The following is a 20,701-nucleotide window of genomic DNA, read 5'->3' as shown; positions in this document are numbered from 1 at the left end:
CCCATACCTGCCCTTCTCAGAACAACAGAGGAGAGATGATAGAGGAGAGATGAGGGGAAATGGAGGGTAGGTAGAAAAATGTTGAACTTAGGGAATTTAGAAAAACAATTAAATATATTGGCACCTCATTAATTCAAATTAATCGGGATTGAATGACACTCTGAATTAGAGAAAAGTCAGAGAGAGATTATTTTTAAAGGAATACAGTTGTCATGTTTTTTAACACACAAGTAACTGGAAACTAACTGCTAAGGAGCCATTTCTAAGTCCAAGACCTATTTTAATGAATAGCTGAGGTTCTTCTGTGGTTAACGGGCATATGTAAACAATTCATGTGCTTAAGTTTTGCCCATTAGCTTCTCATAGGCAGCAAAGATAAACTGCTGGCCACTCAGAACAGTAACTAGGAATGAGCTTATCAGGCTTCTCCTGAGGGTGCCCACATCAAGAGAGAGGCATCCCTGGGGAGAGTCCCTGAGCTAAAAGGATTGGCTCACCTGTTTCCTACATCCTGACTCCCCAACCCTGTTACTTGTCTTTCCACTTTCAACTTCACAGCATGGGTATCTTGTTGCTAGCCTCATTCATCTCCTCCCCTTTAAAAGCTCTCATCTCATTTCTCCATTAAAGTGCCCCTCCCCTGTCTCCACTATATAGAAGTCCCCTCAGAATGTCAGGAACTCAAAGAACACCTAGCTCAGCCCACACTTGGGCAAGAACCCCCCACCCCACTACCACCCCAAAGCACAAGTGTTCATTCAGTCTTGACTAAAGAATTCCAATTACATGAAACTTCTTACTTCCCAGCACTGCCCATTCCATCTGGGGATAACTCTAATGGTTAGGAAGTTCTTCCTTACCTCAAGCCTAAACCAGACTCTCTGTAACGTCTCCCTGCTCCTAATTCTGTCCTTTGATGCCAAGCAGAACAAGACCAACTCCTTTTTTACGTGACAGTCTTTCAAATACTCCAAGACAATTATTATCCTGACTTTGCCACTTACTAGCTGTGTGACATTGGGCAAATTTCTCCATCTCTCAATTTCTTCATCTGTAAAACAAAACAAAATTATATTATACTAGAGACTGAGGCAAAGTATTTCGGTTCAAATCCCAGCTCTGTGGTGTACTGTGACCTTGGGCAAGTCATAACTACTCCATGTTTACCCTGCTAATATTTTAGGGCCAGGTATAAATATTCCTAATTAAAGCTCTGAGATCAGTGCAAAAGGACTAGTTGCAAATATTAATTTGCACTGTAATAGAAGGAATACTGTATTTGAAATCGGAAGACCTGAGCTGAAAACCTCAGTCCTGTGTGACCTTGGACAATAGCATATTATAGCTGAAAAAACACAGGTATTTGGAGCTAGAGGACCTTAAGGTCTTTGATCAATCAATCAATAAACATTTATTAAGTGCCTACTGTGTGACAGGCACTGTGCTAATTGCAGAAGCAAATATTAAAAAAGACTGTCCTTGCCCTCAAGGAGCTTATGATCAAGTCACTTCACATGAACAGGCCTATAAAGGGAAGAACTTGGACTAAAATGACCTCTGATATTTCTTTCAAAGCTATGCATTTGAATTAATAAACTTTATCTGGAACTTAAAAAATGCTGATGGGATTGGCTAAAGAAGGATTTTTGCATGAGGCACATGCCAGGTTTCCATACACCACAAGGAATGTAACATGCTGTTCTCATAGAAAGAAAACTATTCCTGAGTTTTAACCATCTCAGGATATTCTCTTCCTAAACATATGGTAGTAATTGTCACCTATCTCCTATCTTTTTTTTAAATACCTACTTAAACAAACCAAACCCTAAGCATGCAGCTTGTTTACTAGGACATATCTGGCTAGCTTTTCTTAAATCAAAGATCTTATATTAACTAGCTAGATTTAAATATTGTACTTGTACAGAAATACCTGAGTTCAAATGTTACTTCAATTACAAGAAACCTCTTACTTTCCAACACACCCCATTCCATCTGGAGATAGCTCTAATGGTTAGGAAGTTGTTCCTAAATATATTGGCACCTCATTAATTCAAAATATTTGGAGTTGAATTACAATCTGAATTACAGAAAAATTAGAGATTATTTTTAAAGAAAGATAATTGTCTTTTCTATACAAGTAACTGGAAAACTAAATGCTAACGAGCTATTTCTAAGTCCAGGGTATATTTTAATGGATAGCTGAGGTTCTTCTGTGATTAACGGGCATATGCTGTGAGATCATGGGTCATGGAACCTCTCTGAACCTCAGTTTCCCTATTTGTCAAAAGGTTCTAATAGTCCCTGCAGTAACTACCTATCAAAGTCTTTCTAAGACACAAATGAAAATTCTATTCAATTCTAAAGAACTTAGCAGGTAAATACTATGTATAAGGTACTATGCCAGATTAATGTAAAAAAAGCCTCTAAAGTCAGCTGAGGATGGTGTGCATGATGTTGCTTGCTGCGTTGATTTCCTGAAACACCATATTCACTTAATGATTTGTTCTGTAAATCTCAAATGCACTTAGGTACTGTTGTATTTCAGCTAGGTTGGTAACTAATTGCCCAAAAAGTTCCTTGAAGGCAGGAACCACTCTCTGTAACACTAGTTGTTAGGTCCCCACTGCTCCTACTGAGTCTTGGTCAGTCCCAAATTATACAATATTCCTTTACCTCAGGAGATGAGCCTCAGACTCTAAATCTCAGAACTTTGTATGGTCCAGGCCATTTTTTTCTGCTTCCCTCACTCTTCTGAATAAGGCATTACCCATCCAGATGTATTTTCCCCCAGTGCCCAGAAGAAAGAAGAAAGGAAACAATCAATTATTAAGATTCTACCATGTGATAGGGACTATGCGGAGTGCTTTAAAATACTAGTTCATTTGATCCTCATATCAACCCTGGGAATTAGGTACTATTATTACACCCATTTTACACTGAGGACAATGAAGCAGCAGAGGTTAAGTGACTTGGCCAGGGTGTAGTAGCATACAGGGTGGGCTGCTAGCACAAGTTCTTTGATCTGCTTTTCTAAAGGGAAGACAGCTTTAAAGGGGTTAACAATCTCACTTTAATTAACAGACAGATAAGTAGAAAGAAGTGAGTACAGAAAACATAAGCAGAGAAATTAGCACAGAGATTCAACAAACAAGGCTCCACCACCAGACTGGGAGAGCACCAACATCTGAGTAGTCAGGGGGCTCTTTACAAATGGCTACCAGGGAATCAAAAGGTCTTTCTCATGAGTAAGACCCTAAAGTAAAAGACTAACCTCCCAGAATATATAATAAAGACTTGGCCCCTGATTGGCTCAGAGCCAGTAGGCATGAAACCTATGTAACTCAGTACAGTTGTTAATTATCAGGGCTCAAAGGAGATCAATCCCTCAGATGCTCACCATTTAGCCTAAGAAACTGAACTCCACAAAGAAAACAACAAAAATCCCACCTTGCGTGTACTTACACAGGGTCACACATTGAGGAAGTAAAGTACCTGAGGCAGGATCTAAACTCAGGTCGTTCTGACTTCAGGCTCAACACTCTATTCACTGGGCTTTTTATCCATGTCTAACAGAGGAGAGCCTGTTATATGTGATGCATTTCATTGTATTCATCACATCCCCATCCTTTTCAAAAATCTACAGATATTTCCTATTGACTAGCTTAGCTAGTCCAACTCCTAGGCATAGACTTCAAAATTCTTGGTTGATTTGTTGCACCATCCAGCTAAGTGGCACAGTGGATTCAGCACTGAACTAGAAATCAGGAAAACTAGGTTTGGATCTTGCCCCTAGACTCTTAGAGCTATGTGACTTTGAGGAAGTTATTTAATTGCTATGGGCCTCATTTGCAAAATAAGGCAAGTAGACTCAAAAGTCTTTAAGAGCCCTCCAAGCTCTAAGTCTGTGATCTTTCTCTAAATCTCTCCTCTCATTAGACTCCAACCTAAAATCTCTACTCTAGGACTAGAGATTAAATCTTTTGTATTCTGTCTCTCCATTTCCTACTTGAAACAGTCCTTTGGTAATCATTTGTTAAACGCTTGTCAAATGAGTGAATGATCATTGGGTTATTCTTTTTTAAAAATATTTATGAGACACCAGCAGTAGGTTCTGGACCACACAGTTCTTAAAACTAGCTATAACTCTGACAGGAAGTGTTACTGTAATAGGGGATGGGGTCTTCTCCCTTAGTACCAGAAGGATAAGAATCTATCTTATGATTTAGTGCCTCTAAGAGAAAAAAACTATGTGCAACCTCCCATTTTAATCACTTATTGTAATATACAACAACTTTCCCTGTCAGGGAAACTTTAGAATCACAGAATTTTAGAGCTACAGGGACCACAAAGATTGTTTAGTTGTTATTGTTCAGTTGTATCTGACTCTTTGTGACCCCATTGGGGGTTTTCTTGGCAAAGATACTAGTTTGCCATTTCCTTCTCCAGCTCTTTACAGATGAAGAAATTGAGGCAAACAGAGATAAATGACTTGCCCAGGGTCACACAGCTAGTAAGTGTCTGAGGCCAGATATGAACTCAGAAAGATGAGTCTTCCTGACTCCAGGCCAGCACTTTATCCATTGGGCCATCTTGCTGACCTGATCATTTAGTACAACCCCATTTATTTTAAAGGTGAGAAAAATAAGGCTCAACAGAGCTGAAATTTGAACCCAGGTTATTTGACTTTCAAATTCAATGTTCTTTACCTTGAACTACAGATTAAAACTCTTCACACAGTCTCTTTATTAACCTTTTCAGTCTTGTTACACTTTATTCCTCTTCTCACACTCTATGGTAATGTGTTCTAACCATACTGGCCAACTTGCTCTTCACCTCATAGGATGGTCCATTTCCCATCTTCACACCTCTGCTCTGTCTGCCCCAAAGCCTGGAACTGCTCTCCCTTCTCACTTAGACCTCTTAAATGCCTGGCTTCCTTCAAGATTCAGTTTAGGTGGCCTTTTTAACCCCTCCTTCCCTCCCAGCTATTCGTATTTCCCCACTAGGTTACTTTCCTTCCATTTGGTATGCATCTAACACATTTCTGTTAATATACATATTGTCTCCCCCATTTCAATATAAGCTCCTTGAGAGAAAGGTCTTTCTTTGTATCCCTATCATTTGGCACTGTGCCTAGCCCATTGTTAAGTGCTTAATAAATGCTTGCTAATGGATTAATTTCCTTCTTGTTTGGTCTTTCATGATCTGTGAAGAAAAAAATATCACTTAGAGAGTATCATTATTTATATATACTCTGTTTTCTAGATCAATGAGGCAAGGGAAAGTAATATCCAAAGATAATCTAGCAATTGTGATGAGATAATTAAGAAAGAACAATGAAAACGGTGTTAGAAAGACAGAAAAGTTGGTCATAAATTGACATACACCCCAGATTTTTAGGAAAGCAGATTTCAAAGGAAATCAGAGAAAGGTTAGATGGGATCCTGTAGCCTAAAGTTTTATAGAGGAAGTCAATCAAAAAGGGATGGAAAGTTTTTCAAGAACAGAGTTCTAAAGATACAGAGAGAAACAATTCTGATGAGGAAGAAAAGGCAAAGCTGTCTAAAGAGACAGATATGGATTGCAGGGAACTCATGGACCAACTTAGATTTCAAAGTAACACAAATAGAAGATGAAAGAAGGGCAAGTAACAGTGGGTGAATGAGCTGAAACTGGGGATAAATGCTAAGAACAATGAAAAGGATTTTTTTAGCTATCCTGGGTAAAAGAGGAGCATCAAAGAAGTGTGATAGAGAGAGAAAGGACAATTACTAAATTCTTACTTTGCTTCCATTTTCTCTGCCAAGGAGAATGATCCTTAGAATGAAAAGGATACAAAAAAAATTTAATAGGGAGCTGAAACACAGAACAAGGAAGGAAATAATGAGAGAGCATCTTGTTATACTTGATGAGTTCAAGGCAATAGGCCCAGACAAATTACATTCCAGGAATGGCCAATATGATTGCTGAGACACTGTCAGCCATCATTAAAAGATCCTAGAGGAATGAGGGAGGTGCAGTAGGACTGAATGGAGAAAGGCAAATGTCATGATTTTGAAAAAGGGAAGAGAGCTGAGTCTTTATCCTATAAGTCAATAACCTTGACTCCCATTCTTGGCAAAATTCTAGAAGGTATTATTAAAGGGATGACTTGTGAACGCAATGAAACAGAAACAGTGATCATTAAGAGACATCATTACATCAAGAAAAGATCATGCATTACTAGCCTTATTTCCTTTTCTGAAGGATTGTTGCTATAGATTAGTTTACCTAACATTGAAACAAAGTCTTTCCTGCTTCCCAGGAACAAAATGGAGAAATGCGCAATAGTTTAGTCTAGACAACAGCTTAGCTAGGTAGGCTTAGACACAGTCTAATGATTATACACAAAAAGAAGTTATTAATAGATTAATGCCAACCAAGGGAGTCTCTAGTAGAATTACCTACTGTCTTGTTGCTTACATTTTTATCATGTGCTTAGATAAAGGCATAAATAGCATTCTTATCAAATGTGCCAATTCTCTTTTTATCTACATTGAGAGGAATGGGATCAGGACTAGAGAGATTGTCATCCCACTGGACTCTACCCCATCATATCATATCTGGAGTAGTAGGAGTCAGGAAACTTGGGTTCCAGTTCTAATGGCCTATAGCTACCTGTATAGATAAGTTATTTAACCACTGTTTTCTCAGCTCTAAAAAAGAATTTAGAAAAATATATATATATATAATACACACATATATACATATATCCATACATAGATACATATATGTGTACATATATATAGTTTCTTTCAACTACGCAATTCTATAAAATCAAACGTTTGTTATTAATGCAATAGTTAGATATTTTAAATATAAAAATAAAATGAAAGCTTGGCATGAGACCCAACTAAGCCAGATCATCTCAAGAACATTTATAGATGAAATTGGAAAGAGAATAACAAATGAAAACCAAATGGAATAGATTTGTCAGAGTTTCTATAGTGATCTATTCTTATCATTAATGACAATGAAATCATCCCATTAGAAATATAACACTTTAGTACTAAATGTGCTACATGAAAAAATGGAAATAGCCTTTAATATGGTGACTTTTAGAAAAGCAGCTCCACCTGACCAATCACTTTTTAACACAGCATAGGTATCCATCAACTCTGGAATCTTCACCATGTACAGGTTTAGTGTGGAATGATTTAAGTAATCATAATAATGTAAAGATGACTTTAAGGGCATACACTATTACAGACATGGTAGGATCCTTACATCAAATAAGGCAAAATATTTGAAATGGAATAATAAAGGAAATAGTAACAAGAAGTCAAGTAATGGAACTATTCTCAGTTCTCATCCACAAATAAATAACCTACTGATAACATCACCTCCCTAAAAACTAACACAGGGATAAAGAAGATCCCTCTCCCCTGGAGCAGACAGGATGGAGGAAAGAGTCAGTTGCTCCAGGTCTCCTCTCATCTTGATTTCAGTTGCTTCAGTTGATATTCAGTTGAGTTCTGATGCAGTCTCTTGAGTGCAAACAAATGCTGCCTTGCTGGTTTCTGGGACAATCAGGCTTTTGCCAGAGTGCCTGGGATTGGAGAACATATGGTAGACTCACCCACCCAGCCCTACTTCCATCCTTTCTGCCAATTTTAATTTTACTAGGTCCTCACAAATTTGACCAACTCCCATTCTCTGGTCACTCCAATGTTTTAAAACCTCCTGCTTCCCAAGAGAGTCTTCAACAATGAGAGTGCTCACCTCATGGTGGCCCCACTCTGCAACGTCTTGGGAAATAGAACACAGGGAAATTCTCCCACTAGACAGTATTCCTTCCCTCTTCCCAAGCATCATGAAAAGTGAAGTCCTAGAAACTTTTCCTTGGTCATACCAACTACATAAGAAGAAGTCTATACAGGAAACACAATACTTTTAAAAGCACTGAGATATAAATTTTCAAAGTCTTTCAAAAGCAAAACACCAAAAAATGTGAGTGGGAACACATCAGCAATTACTAACCCATAAATCTATCTTTCTGTCTGTATGAAAACTTCAGGAAAAAATCATCTACATATGTCTCAATGATATCCTTGGTGAGCTGATTGCTGAATAGGGATAGCAAGTGAACCTGTGATTTCATCTGTCTACACAACTCTTGCATGAGGCAACTTTCTACCAATGCAAGTCAGCTCCTTTTCTACAATTTAGTCTTGGGATCTGAGAAGTGAAATGATTCACCTAAAGTCATATAGACAATATGTGTCAGAGACAGACCTTTCTAGCTTTGAGGACAGTACTCTATCTACCAACCCTAGCTCCCTGTAGAAATTGTGGGAAAGATTCCAAAATGGAATGGACTGCTTCATGAGACAATGGGTTCCTGCCCCCCAGGGAATTCCAGTAAATGTTGGATGATGAGTTACTGGGGATGTTGTAGTGGGAGTTGGTAGTCAGGAACAGGTTAAACTAAATGACTTGGAAGAAAATGTGAATAAAATGAAAGGAATAAATGTGAATAAAATTCCAAAGGAAAGGGAAAGCTTTTGCAGATATCTTTCTCCCATAGATCACATATTTGCAATCCCACAATTGACTGAAAAGTGTAGGAAATACAAGTCATACCATGTTTATTGCAATGGTTACAAAACTGCATTTGATTCAGTCAAGTATAACACAGCTTTCACGACTTCCCTTCAACTTGGGGTCCTCCATGCATGTTATACTCACCCAAGATTCCTTGACAAACCTAAACATAGAGACAATATTAATGAGCAAAGAGAGCTGGGTGGTTTAGTGGATAGAATGCTTGTCTAGAGTCAAGACCTGAGTTAAAATCCAGCTGTAATTACTAGCTGTATGAACCTGGGCAAGACACATAGTCTCTGTTTGTCTGTTTCCCCATCTGTAAAATGGTAATAATGATAATATCACCCACTTCCCACAGTTGTTGTGAGGATAAAATGAGATATAAAGATCTTTGCAAACCTTGAAGCACTAAATAAATGCTTTCTGTTACTGTTATTATTGTGGAATAAATAATGTCAGCTATAAAACAAGTATAGATTATACTCACCAAAGGTGCTGGCCACTGTCAGGGAGAGTAACCAGCCCAGAATACAAATGAAAGAAGGATTCCCTATAGATGGTGAAGTTTCCCAGAGGCTCCTACTTGCTTCTAACAGTATCCTGATTGTCTCAGGCCACAGAATACAAGAAAACCTCCTCAGAGAGATAAACAGTCACTCAAAAAAGATCAATTCATATAGTAAAAACCCCAAATATCTGTTGTTTAAATTAAGATGATATTCAGTTAGAAGAACAGTCCCTTGGTAGTTCATGCATCTACTTTGGACAGATCCTTCAGACAGACAATGTTTGGGGCCCAAAACTGAATCAGGGGGAAAAGACTGAGAAAAAGTACTGCATTTTCAAGGATATCAGACAATTGTCTGTAACGAAAACCCATTTTAACAATTCCAGATTCTATCGGTGATTCTACTTGGCTAAAAATCAGGGAACACTGCCATCTCCAAAGAATCAAAATTGTGTGGGTGACCAAAAGGGCAATGAGGGAACTCATGGTGGATGCCAGTGAACTCGATATATTATCAGCAATGCCTTTTTTGCAGGAAACAGTGTGTGAAAAGTGTTATGAAAGAAAGTAAAAGATATTATCAAGAAAACATGCCATCTGAAAAGGGGGTGGGCCAGTCATAATGAGAGTGAGGCATAACTAGTCTAGGCCAACCTGAGGGCTACACTGGTTACCTTCAACATGTTAAAAGACCTAGAAGAACCTATAGTTCTTTAGAGCTATGCAGTACTATGGGGACTGACACAATTATATCAGCAAATAGGAATATTTGGAATACTCTATCTGTAGGGAATGACGGAAAGACCCCTCATGGAAAAATGTTTGGAAGACCTGAAAAAGAACTGCACAGGACAAGGAAGCCTGGATGGGTCACAGTCTGCCTCACTCAATGGAGTAGCTGCAAACTCAAAGCCAATACATCACCACATACATTCTCTATTTCTGTCCAAAAATATGATTTCATCAATACCAAGAGGTCTTGATGAAGAAGCTGCCTCTATCAATGCAGATCAGCCATTATTTTTGCAGCTTAAGAGTCTTAGAGCCTACAGCCCATCCTATCATATTTGTAGTAACATCCCACATCTCATATTATGAAATGGAAATTAGGATAAAATTTACCCAGGCAGGAAAACCTGCTTATTTATAGAACTGGAAGAATGAGGCTCACCATTATCATCCTTATCATCATCATTGAGATTATTAATCCACTCATCAATGGCCCCAATTACCAAGGAGGCATCCATATCCTGTACTAATATTCCAAGAAGAAGAAGGAAAATGTTGGAACTTAGAAAATTTTCTGAAAGCTCTTCAGAAGGAAATCTATGAGTACTCCTTGCTGTGAAGTTTAAGAGACTATTCTCCATATCTACCACTAATAATAAAAATGATATTGAACTTGGTCTTAATAAAAAGTAAATTTGCTCTGTAGCCTTCAAAGCCAGTTGATTTTCAAAAATGCATTTTCAAATGGTCATTTTCACCACTTTCTTCCACACCTCTTCATTTTCTATGGAATACTTATATGATCCAGATGCTAAGCTGGAGAAGATATAAGTCCACCTGCAACATCTGGTTCTTTGGCAGCCCAGACAGGAATCTTCAAAGATGCATCTATGCCTCATCCACCGTTAGAGTGCTAGTTGGCGGCTTTATCTTCTTAGATGTAATTTTCCTTTGATTCACCTATAATTCTGAAGAACTGATGCATTTGTATCCATTTTGAATAAGGTTCTATACAAATGCTTCATTTGATCTCTGAACAGATCCTTTTATTTCCTCTTATGTGGCCTTTCCTTTAATTCAGGCACTGTCCTTAGAGCAGTTATGTTTGTTTCAAATGGGTCATGGTCTTGCGGTTGAGGGATAAGGAAAAAAATCCCTTTCTTGGTGTTTTCAAGAAAGGGTAAACAACAAAACTGAATAAAATCTTTTTACCCTTTTCACACTCAGTCATAACCTTCAAATCTTCAGTCCCCCTCCTTCTTGACATGGCTTCTTTTATGGGGATCATGGGCAATCCCCTTCCAAACTTCCAATGGATTGAATTCTCTTCTAATCTTAAAATTCAATGTTTCTATTATCAAATAAAATATATTCTCATTTTAAAATGGAAGGTAACTCAATCTACCATTATATAAAGAATGTGAGGACAAAACAGCATATTTTTTAAAATATACTTGCATTCTGTTTGAGTCCCTTTCAAAGTAGTTTCCTTGGGAGATTTTATGCTCATTCTAATGATGTCATGGTTATTCAAGACATTTCTGAAATGCTTCTTTGAGATCTGCCTTCAGAGTCGGTGACATATTCTTTAAAATGTGATCAGTGATGGTAAATCCTCATCTTTTGAGGACCTACTTAGATGTTTTGGTCATTCAGTCATTCTGACTTCATTTCAGTGTTGACATTCATCTTGAGATAGATGAATTTTTTTGGAAAGAAATAGAGAATGCATGTGGTAATATATTGGCTTTGAGACTGTAGCTACTCCATCCAATGAAGCAGATTGCAACCCATTTAGACTTTCTTGTCTTGTGCAGTTCTTTTCCATGTCTTCCAAACTTTTTTTTCCATGAGGGATCTCTCTAACATTTCCTACAGATAGAGAAGTACTCCAAATGTTCCTAAATGTTGATGCAATTGCATTAGTCCCCATAATACCACAAAGCTCTAATGAAAAATGCTAGCCCTACTTGGGGTTTTCTTGGTAGAGATACTGGAATGGTTTGTCATTTCCTTCTCCAGCTCATTTTCCACATTAAGAAACTGAAGCAAACAGATTTAAGTGACTTTCCCAAGGTCACACAGCTAGTAAAAGTCTGAGACTGGACTTGAACTTATGAAGATAAGTCTTCCCAACTACAGGCCCAGCACTCTGTCCACTGTGCCATCTCAATACCCTATTTAGTTTATGGAAACAGTTAAAAGTCACTTGATGTTAAGTTTGGTAAATAAGGTGAGTGACCAAACTGGAGAACACAGTTTGTGATCAGTGACAAGCTGTGAGTATGAAGTAATGAGATCAGTTTTCTTATGTGGCCTGAAGACTGGCTCTGAAGCAATCCCAAAAATGTTTAGAGCAACAGCAGCTTCATTAGAATGTACACAATCTCCTGAAGGGATTACTGTAAAGGACAAGACTCATTAGGAAGGCTAAGTTCTCTATTCACCAAAAAAATAATGTGTTGCTTTATAGTTACACCTCATAGGCTCCTGTATTATTGATTCTTATTAGTATTCCGATTGTTCTCCAAGCTTCTTTCTAGTTTTCTCAAAGGGCCAAATCAAGGAAGGAAGCCATGAACACCACAGAGACAGAACTGTGTAGTGAATAAGATCATTGTCCTAGAATTCAGGAGACTTATTTTGGGCTGGTTCAAAGCATATGACCTGGCTCAAGAAACTAAGTTATTTCATCTGGACAGTTGAAATCCAAAGATCTTTAAGGTCCCTTCTAGCAATAAAATTCTATGAATCTTCAAATGACCCTGGCAATAATCTGTTGCCAGGAGTGCTGTAGAAAAGATTCATATGTTGTATGAGAAGCTGAACTACATAATCTCTAAGGTTCCTTCCAATTCTCTGAATGAATGATCCTACGATCACCATTCAGAAATTTTATGTCTCTGGGGAAGAGAAAATAAATCAGTGAACATTTATTAAGTTTCAATGCCTGCCATATTTAGTAAATGCTCTCTTCCTTCTTCCCTTCCCTTCCCTCCTTTATGTCCTCCTTCCTTCCCTTCCCTCTTTCCTTTCTCCTTCCTCCCTTCCTTCTTTTCTCCCTTCCTCCCTTCCTTTCTTCTATCTTTCCCATTTTTCCTTCCTTCCCTCTCTCCTACTTTCCCTTCTTCCTTCTTTCATTCCTTTCCTCCCTCCTTTCTCTTCTTTCCTTCCCTCCAACCCTTCCTTCCAATCTTTACTCCTTATTTTCTTCCTTCCTCTTCTTCCTTTCTCCTTTCATTCCCTGCTCCTTCATTTCCTTCCCTTTTACCTTTCTTCCTTCCCTTCCTCTTTCTTCTCTTCCTTCCTCCCTTCCCATAGTCTTAATAGATACTTATGTTAGATGTCTTTATACAGCAAGATAAGTATGGGATGATGGACTTCAGGAAGACTTGAGTTCCGATCTTACTTCAGTCACTTACTAGCTCTGCAACCACAGGCAAGTCATGTTCCCTCCCCCAGACTTACCTACTGCTTTAGATGGTTGGCAATCCATGTGGGTTGACTGCCATCTGGGTTGGTGAAAGGAGTACCCAGAGTGGTGAAATCACAGATCCTTTCCATGCATAACAGAACTTCCAAACACATTATCCCATTTGAGCCTTCCAAACTCTGTGGCCTCAATAGTATCATTATCACCATACTGATTTTAAGGAAGATAAGGAAATGAGGCTCAGAGAGAGACTTTTTAAGGAACTTGTCTTAAATTACACAGACTTAAACTTAGTTCTTCTGAATTCAAGTCTAGGGATTTCCTCTACATCAGATTTCTCTAGTCAAAATACCTTAGGGACATCGAAAATCCATGCTATTTACACCACAGAAGCAAAGACTCATAAAGTAGGGAGTGTCCTTGAAAGGTCTTATATAAGGCCCATTCTTTTGCCTCATGTAGGACCTTACCTATATCAACCCAGACAGAGATGATGTCGTTAGAGACCCTGGAGAAGAAAATCCTACAGTATCCTCTAAAGAGAAACTCCTTTTAAGGCTGGTGCTTGTGAGACCCTTCTTCACCCAAGGAGCCACCTTTACAAAGCAATCTGATGGGCACCTAGAGACCAATTCATATGCCTTAAAGTCACATCACTAGGTTAGGGTCTTATTTCTAGAAGACCACTACCAAAATACAAATAATTTTCTTAGTATGCATCCAATAATAAAATCCTAGACAGAGGAAAGGACTCAAAAAAGGAGAGGATATAGAAAACCGCAGAGGAGAAAGAAAACATCAGTGAATGGGTCAACATATTTGCACTTAAGGCATATATTATGACTTCAGATGCTACAAAGGTAGAAAGGGTGATAAAGCAAAGACAGGCCCCTTGTCAGATTTCCCATTGACTTCCCTGTCTCAAGTCTCTCCCCTCTCCAATCCACCCTCTGTATGGCTGAAAAAGCAATTTTCCTAAAGCCTAGATATAACCATTTCACTTCTTGATTTAATAAACACCAATGTGCTCCTATTATCTCTAGAATCAAATGCAACTTTCTCTACTTAGTGTGTAAAGCTCTTCACACCTTGGCCCCATCCCATCTCTCCAGCTCCATTATACATTATTGTCTTCATTAGTTTTGTTATTTCTAATATCCAATACACAGCATCTCCATGCTTTTGCACAGCTTCTCTCCCATTCCTTTTCATGTCTTAGAATCCCTAGTTTCCTCAGAGTTCCACTCATATGGTATCTTCCACATGAGCTATTTCATAATCCCTCTTCCCAGCTGCTAATTATCTCCTCCAAAAATTAGCTTGTATGCACGTATATGTTTGTATGTGTGTGTATTCATGCTATTACCTCAATGAAATGCAAGTTCATTGAGGGAATGTATTTGCTTACAGACACACAGTACAGTAGCTGAAATGCTTGTTGATTGCCTGATCAGGAATACAGATAGGACTACATTTACATGGTTTAATGATTACAAGCATACTTGTACAGGAAATCTGATGCCTTACCAGTAAGAGAGGTAGCAAATAAAATCTCACCACCACACAACCAGTGGAGGCAAATGCCTATACCCCACACTGCTCTCTGAGCTACTTTCCTTTTGGGTAAGGGAACAAGCATTTATTAAGCATCTACTAGGTGCCAGGCACTGTGCTAAGTATGTTACATATATTATTTCATTTGATTTGTAAAGCTTATGGGTCAGCACAAGGAGGAAAACACAGAGATATAACTCCATCAGGAAGGGTTCCTGGGAAGTCCAGACAGTGGAATTATGACCTTCCTGAGGTCCAGAGACTTACCTGGATATGAACCTTTTTCTGCAAGCAACAAAATCTGCTTAAAGACAGCAAGATTAAGGCCAACCTAATATCCCCAGCAACATCACAATTCTTCCTTCTTTTTAAATCCCCAGCTATACCCAATCTTGAATGCCAGTAATGGAGAAGAAGCAAATACAGTTCCATTGGCTGCTGGTTCACTGTTTCCCCTAGCCATTGGACTAACAGGGTGACCTTCTGGGGACTTTTCCTTAACACATCGGTGAATCGATACAGAGGGACAGTTGTTGGACTACATTTGCTTTCATTTTAGAGTCTTTTACTTAGAGAGACTCAAGCCACTAGACCCTTGGAATAATGTAACCTAGACCCTAATGTTGCTGGCGATTGTAGGGAGGGGTGGTGGGGTTAGGGTTAGGAAGGAAAGGGATGAAAGGTGAAGGGAGTTAGCAGAGAAGCAAAAGAGAAAAACGGCAAATAAAAAACACTACCTAAAAACTGGTAGATTGACCCAGAACCTTGGGGGACAGGGGGAGGGAAGGAACAAATATTTATTAAGTACCTACTATATGCATTATACCAAGAACTTTATGAATATTACCTCATCTAATCCTTATAACAGCTCTGGGAGGTAGGTACTATTGTCATCCTCATTTTCATTTGAGGAAACTGAGACAGAGATTAAGTAAATTGGCCAGAATCACAGACGTTTGTCTGAGGCTGGATTTGAACTCAGGAATTCCTGATTCTAAGACCAGAGCTCTAACTACTGAGCCACCTACTTGTGTCCCTTCAGTGGAGATAATGGATAGCCAAAGGACATCACGAGGAAACTGAACCTTGGGTTGGGGTGTGCCTAACTAGGAAATAGAGAGGTTAGGTGCTAGAACCATGGTTTTATGTTTTATTTATTACTTTTTGGTTTTATCTGGAGGTAGTACTAACATTTCCCACCCCACCCCCCTTCTTTTTTAGTCTAACCATATTAAGTGATGAGGCACTGTGGTGTAGTGGATAGAGAACTAGCTTCAGAACCAGCCTGGCATGGATTCGAGTCTTGCACATGGCTATATGATTCTAGGCATATCACTTGGCCCCAGGCAAGTGCCCAAGACTATGGATTACAGAGAAGTTGCCGACCTACATTGTTAGAGGGAACATCCTCACCAGAAGCTCCCTATGCTAAGGAAGGGGAAGGAGAAGTGAAAAAACGTCTATATGATGCCTATTACATTCCAGGCACTATGCTAAGTGCTTTTTACAAATATTTTCTCATTTAATTCCTATAACACCCTGAGAGATAGTTGCTGTTATCTCTATTTTGCAGTTCAGGAAACTGAGGCAAACAGAGGTTAAGTGACTTACTCGGGATCACACAGCCAGTAGCTGCCTGAAGCTGAATTTAAACTCTGGTCTTTCTGACTCCAGACCTAGGTCAGGAAGACTGGAGTTCAAATTCAGCGTCAAATACCTATTATCTGCATGACCCTGAGCAAGCTAACTGCTCTCTATTTCAGTTTCCTCTTCTGGTCTGGATAATAATATTGTGAGGATCAGATGAGATAATATTTGTGAAGGACTTTGCAAATCTTAAAGTATTTTATAAATGTTAGTTATTTCATAAACTTTTTAAAAAGTTTAAACTTTTAAAATAAACTACATATTTTATCATTGCTGTTGATCAGTTGTTTCAGTTGTGTCCAACCCTTCATGATCTCAATTGGGGTTTTCTTAGCAAAGATAGAGTGGTTTGCCATTTCCTTCCCTAGCTCATTTTACAGATGAGGAAACTGAGGCAAAATGACTTGCCCATGGCCACACAACTAGTAAGTGTGTGGGGCCAGACTGGAACTCAGGAAGATGAGTCTTCCTGATTCCAGGTCTGACACTCTATCCACTATATCACCTAGCTGCCTACTTTCTATCATACTTTTACCCTAAAGCTACTTTCCACTGGCAGGGAATAATTTGACTCACGATATAGCCAAATCCATACAATCAGAAGCATTAAAGCAAAGTTCAAATTTATTTATGATATCTGTTATTAGTCTCTCTCATACATCTACCCTAAGCCTCTTCTGTCCCATCCTCATCAGAGATAGAGAACAGTATAGCATAATTTATCTTGTAGGCTTAGCATATAGGTTCCTCAAATGGGAGATACTGCCCCCCTGAGGGATGCTGGAACAACCATTCTTTCATGGTTTCATCTGTTGTGTAAGAGTTAAAGTGGAAGTGATTACATTAGTTTCCAAATAAACACACAAAATGCAAGTTATAACCAATCACTGGTCAAGTTCGCCAACAGGTCTTAGCAAGCAAGTGTTGCCAGGCAAGCTTGTCACACACTATCAGGAAGTCTAGCATGCATTGGCAGGAATTTATGCATGTAATGACTTGTTTATGGTTATATAACATAATATTGCATCATCAAAATTTCAATGCAGGAAAAAGCCACTAATTTGCAATAAATTAATAAATTTAACATGTCTTTTTTAATTTATATTTTTTGAAATGATACAAATTTCTAAAAAAAAACTGTTAAAGGGTTAAAGAAAGTAGATTTCTAGGGGAGCACTGAGTAATTTTTTTAATGGAGCAGTAGGTCAAAAAAGTTTGGGAACCTTTGGTTTAGCATGTACCTTAGTTCATCACAGGAGATTGATAAGTACCTATTGATTGATTACTAAATCCATTACTAAATTGATTACTAAATTACTAATTGAATATTAAATGCAAATTGAACAGATATACACTCTTTTCTATTTGAGGTTCTCACACGTTGGACAAGTTCCTGATAAACCTTCCATGGTAAGAAATCAAGGCACTGGGGACAGAGGAAAATGTGCCTTGGACTAGAAAACATGAGAACTGGATTCTAATCTTGGTGGCCTTAAGGAAGCCCCGTACCACTTGTAGGCCCCATTTTCCTCTTCTGTAAACTGTGAAGGGGGTAGGGGGTGACCTGGATGCAAAAGGGCAAATTTGGGCTTCACCTAAGGAACATCTTTCTAACCATTAGAATGATAGCAAAGTGAACAAGCTCCCTCAAGAGATAGAGGGGCTCCCTCTCACTTGAGGCCTTCAAGCAAAGACTGGATGAACATCTGTTGGGTATATTATAAAGGGGATTCTTGTTCAGGAATGGGTTGGACTGGGTGGCCTCTGAGGTCCTTTCCAATGTGGAGATTCTGTGATCGTGCACAAGTCTTGATCTCTCAGGTCCTTTCAGCTCTAAAGCCTGTGGTCCTATGGAGTTCTAATGGAGGGCACACATGCTCCCTGCAAGTGACGTTAAGTGTTGCCAGATTCATAAGCCACGTGACCTTGAGCACACACAGAGATGTGCCTGAAAGGGGGATCTCTAGTTTATTCTCTGGAGTTCAAAGGTAGAGACCAACATGATAATCTTTCACTGATGTCCTCCTCTTTTCTGCTCTATGGTCGCCTTTTCTAATCACTCTGACCAAACTGTTGAAAGCAGAGCTTTAGTGTATCCAGAGGGATGTGCCTGGTAACTCTTGCGTCTTCATTTCATCTGTTTATGAACTCAGTGCCTCAATAGTTAAATTGTTTGCAATCCACCCTCTGGGGTATGTGGCTTAATTAACTGACATCTACTTGACTAAAGTCCTTTGAAATTCTTTGCCTGCAAAGACCTGTAAAACATGTCCATTCAGCAACACAGCAGGTGTGTCCTACCTGATGGTCATGACATTCAACAAGGCTAGAGTAGTGGGAAGGGATGAGGAACAGGGGGAAGTCTACCTCTGGACTGGCAGGCACTCTCCCACCTGTCTGATGCTGTCAGATACAGCCACAGGAACAAAACCCTCCAAGTCAAGGGTGGCCTCCAGGAGTTCACTGTCACCTTCAGAAGAACAGACTTCAGTCAGGGAAGGGAGGCCATCAGTGGCCAGGCTGCACTATAATCCAGGCAGATACTGGCTTCTCCAGGATGGATGGTGCACACGCACCAGACTAAAAACATCACAGTGATATGGGCTAACTGCAGAGGAATGAAGCCAGTCTGATTTAGTGGAAAAAGTCTGAAATGGGGAATGTATTGTTTAGAGACTCAACCAGTCCTGGAAGCTCATAATTGTCACTGAGTAGCCAATTACTAAAAAGAAGCCTTTCTAAATTTGGAACTTGTAGACTTTAGATACATTATCTCATTTGAGCTTTGTAATGACCTTGGAGATAGGTACAGTAGGAATTTTTATCCCCATTTTGCAGTCAGGAAAACTGGGGCTCTGAGAATTAGGTGACTTCCTTGGGTTACACCTCTCATATCAGAGATGGAATTTGAACTCAGGCCCTTCTGATCCTGCATAACACTCTCTCCACTATGTTCCCTTTAAAATACTGGAAATTACTACTTGTTGATAGCTATAGGAACATACTTAACTAATATGTCTTCGGTGCCTTATCCATTTTTGATACTGCAACCAATCTGTAGTTTCATTAAAATAGGCACTCCCTCTTACCAAGAGAGTTACAACCTATCCTTGCCTTCTCATTCTGGGTGGCTGTTGTTCATTTCCTCCCCCAAATCCCCTGAAGAAGGGCCAAGCAAGGTGTAATTCTTACGGCAATATGTCCACTCATTGGTCATTGGACAAACATTTAGAATACTGAGTAAAGTTAATGTTTATATACAATATATAAACTATGGGATGTTCAGCATCCTCTGTTTCTTTACTACCATCCTACCACCATCTCTGATGAAACCAAAGAGAATCATACAAGACGGAGAACCATGTCACTTGACTTTTTCTTCATTGCATGCATAGCCATGATCAAAGAATTCATTACTGAGTGGCTAGCCTACTAGCAGTGAGCCTCTCTATACTTAACTGAGCTAGCCCTCAGAAAGCAGATACAGTCTACTGTGAGACCATACCCAAAGCCTTTCCAGCATGGTAGAACCTGTCATAATTTGTGTTCTAGTGGCATAGCCAACAAAAATCCAGAGTCATCTATCTCCACATCATACTGAGGTAACAGGTTAGGACTTGTTGGAGACTCTAATACGTTAAAATATCAGACAACTGTAATTGATACATTTCACTGAAGAGTTACTCTACTGTCTCATGGCATGGTAAGTTATGAGTTCTAGAATAAAGAGTTTTCACTTAATTGGAATAAGGAGGTTAGAAGGTTTTAAATTGAAGATCGTTAAGGTCATGCATGCTTATTGGTTTTTAAACAATAATTAAACATTTCAAGTGCATATCTCATGCTTCTTAGTAAATTTATACTCTATAACTTTGCGTAGCAACCAATTAATTAACAAGCATTTATTAAGCATCTACTACGTGCCATACACTGTGCTAGGTGCGGGGGATACAAAGACATGTTCTCAGTGAGCAGCTTATCAGGTCTAGTTAGATAAGACAACATGAACATATATAGATATATACTATATATGAGTGTATATATATAGATATATGAGATTGATTCTGTGTCTTTTTTAAATTAATCCTACGTACAGTTAATTGATTTCATAGTATAATTGCCTACGTTGTGGTTTTTTTGTCTCTGAACTTAGTTCAGAAATTTAGCTGACCTGTAAAGAGTTAAGTTTAGAAATCCAGTGTTGTTGTTAATCATTGGTCTGTTATTGTGTCAAGAAAACATGT

At 38.8% G+C, this 20,701-nt stretch overlaps 1 long non-coding RNA gene across 1 annotated transcript in view; it reads right to left on the bottom strand.

The window, feature by feature from the left end:
• Nucleotides 1-818: 818 nt before the first annotated feature.
• LOC140529300 (uncharacterized) overlaps nucleotides 819-20,701 on the bottom strand; it is a 107,167-nt gene continuing 87,284 nt past the window's right edge. Inside the window, exon 5 of the long non-coding RNA XR_011975490.1 lies at nucleotides 819-1,051. This is a non-coding gene — a long non-coding RNA (uncharacterized lncRNA). The remainder of the gene's footprint in view (nucleotides 1,052-20,701) is intronic.

This window comes from Notamacropus eugenii, chromosome 2 (assembly GCF_028372415.1).
Source record: "Notamacropus eugenii isolate mMacEug1 chromosome 2, mMacEug1.pri_v2, whole genome shotgun sequence".
NCBI lineage: Eukaryota > Metazoa > Chordata > Mammalia > Diprotodontia > Macropodidae > Notamacropus > Notamacropus eugenii.
The sequence above is the reverse complement of the archived record's forward strand: the minus strand, read 5'-3'. Positions and strand labels throughout refer to the sequence as shown.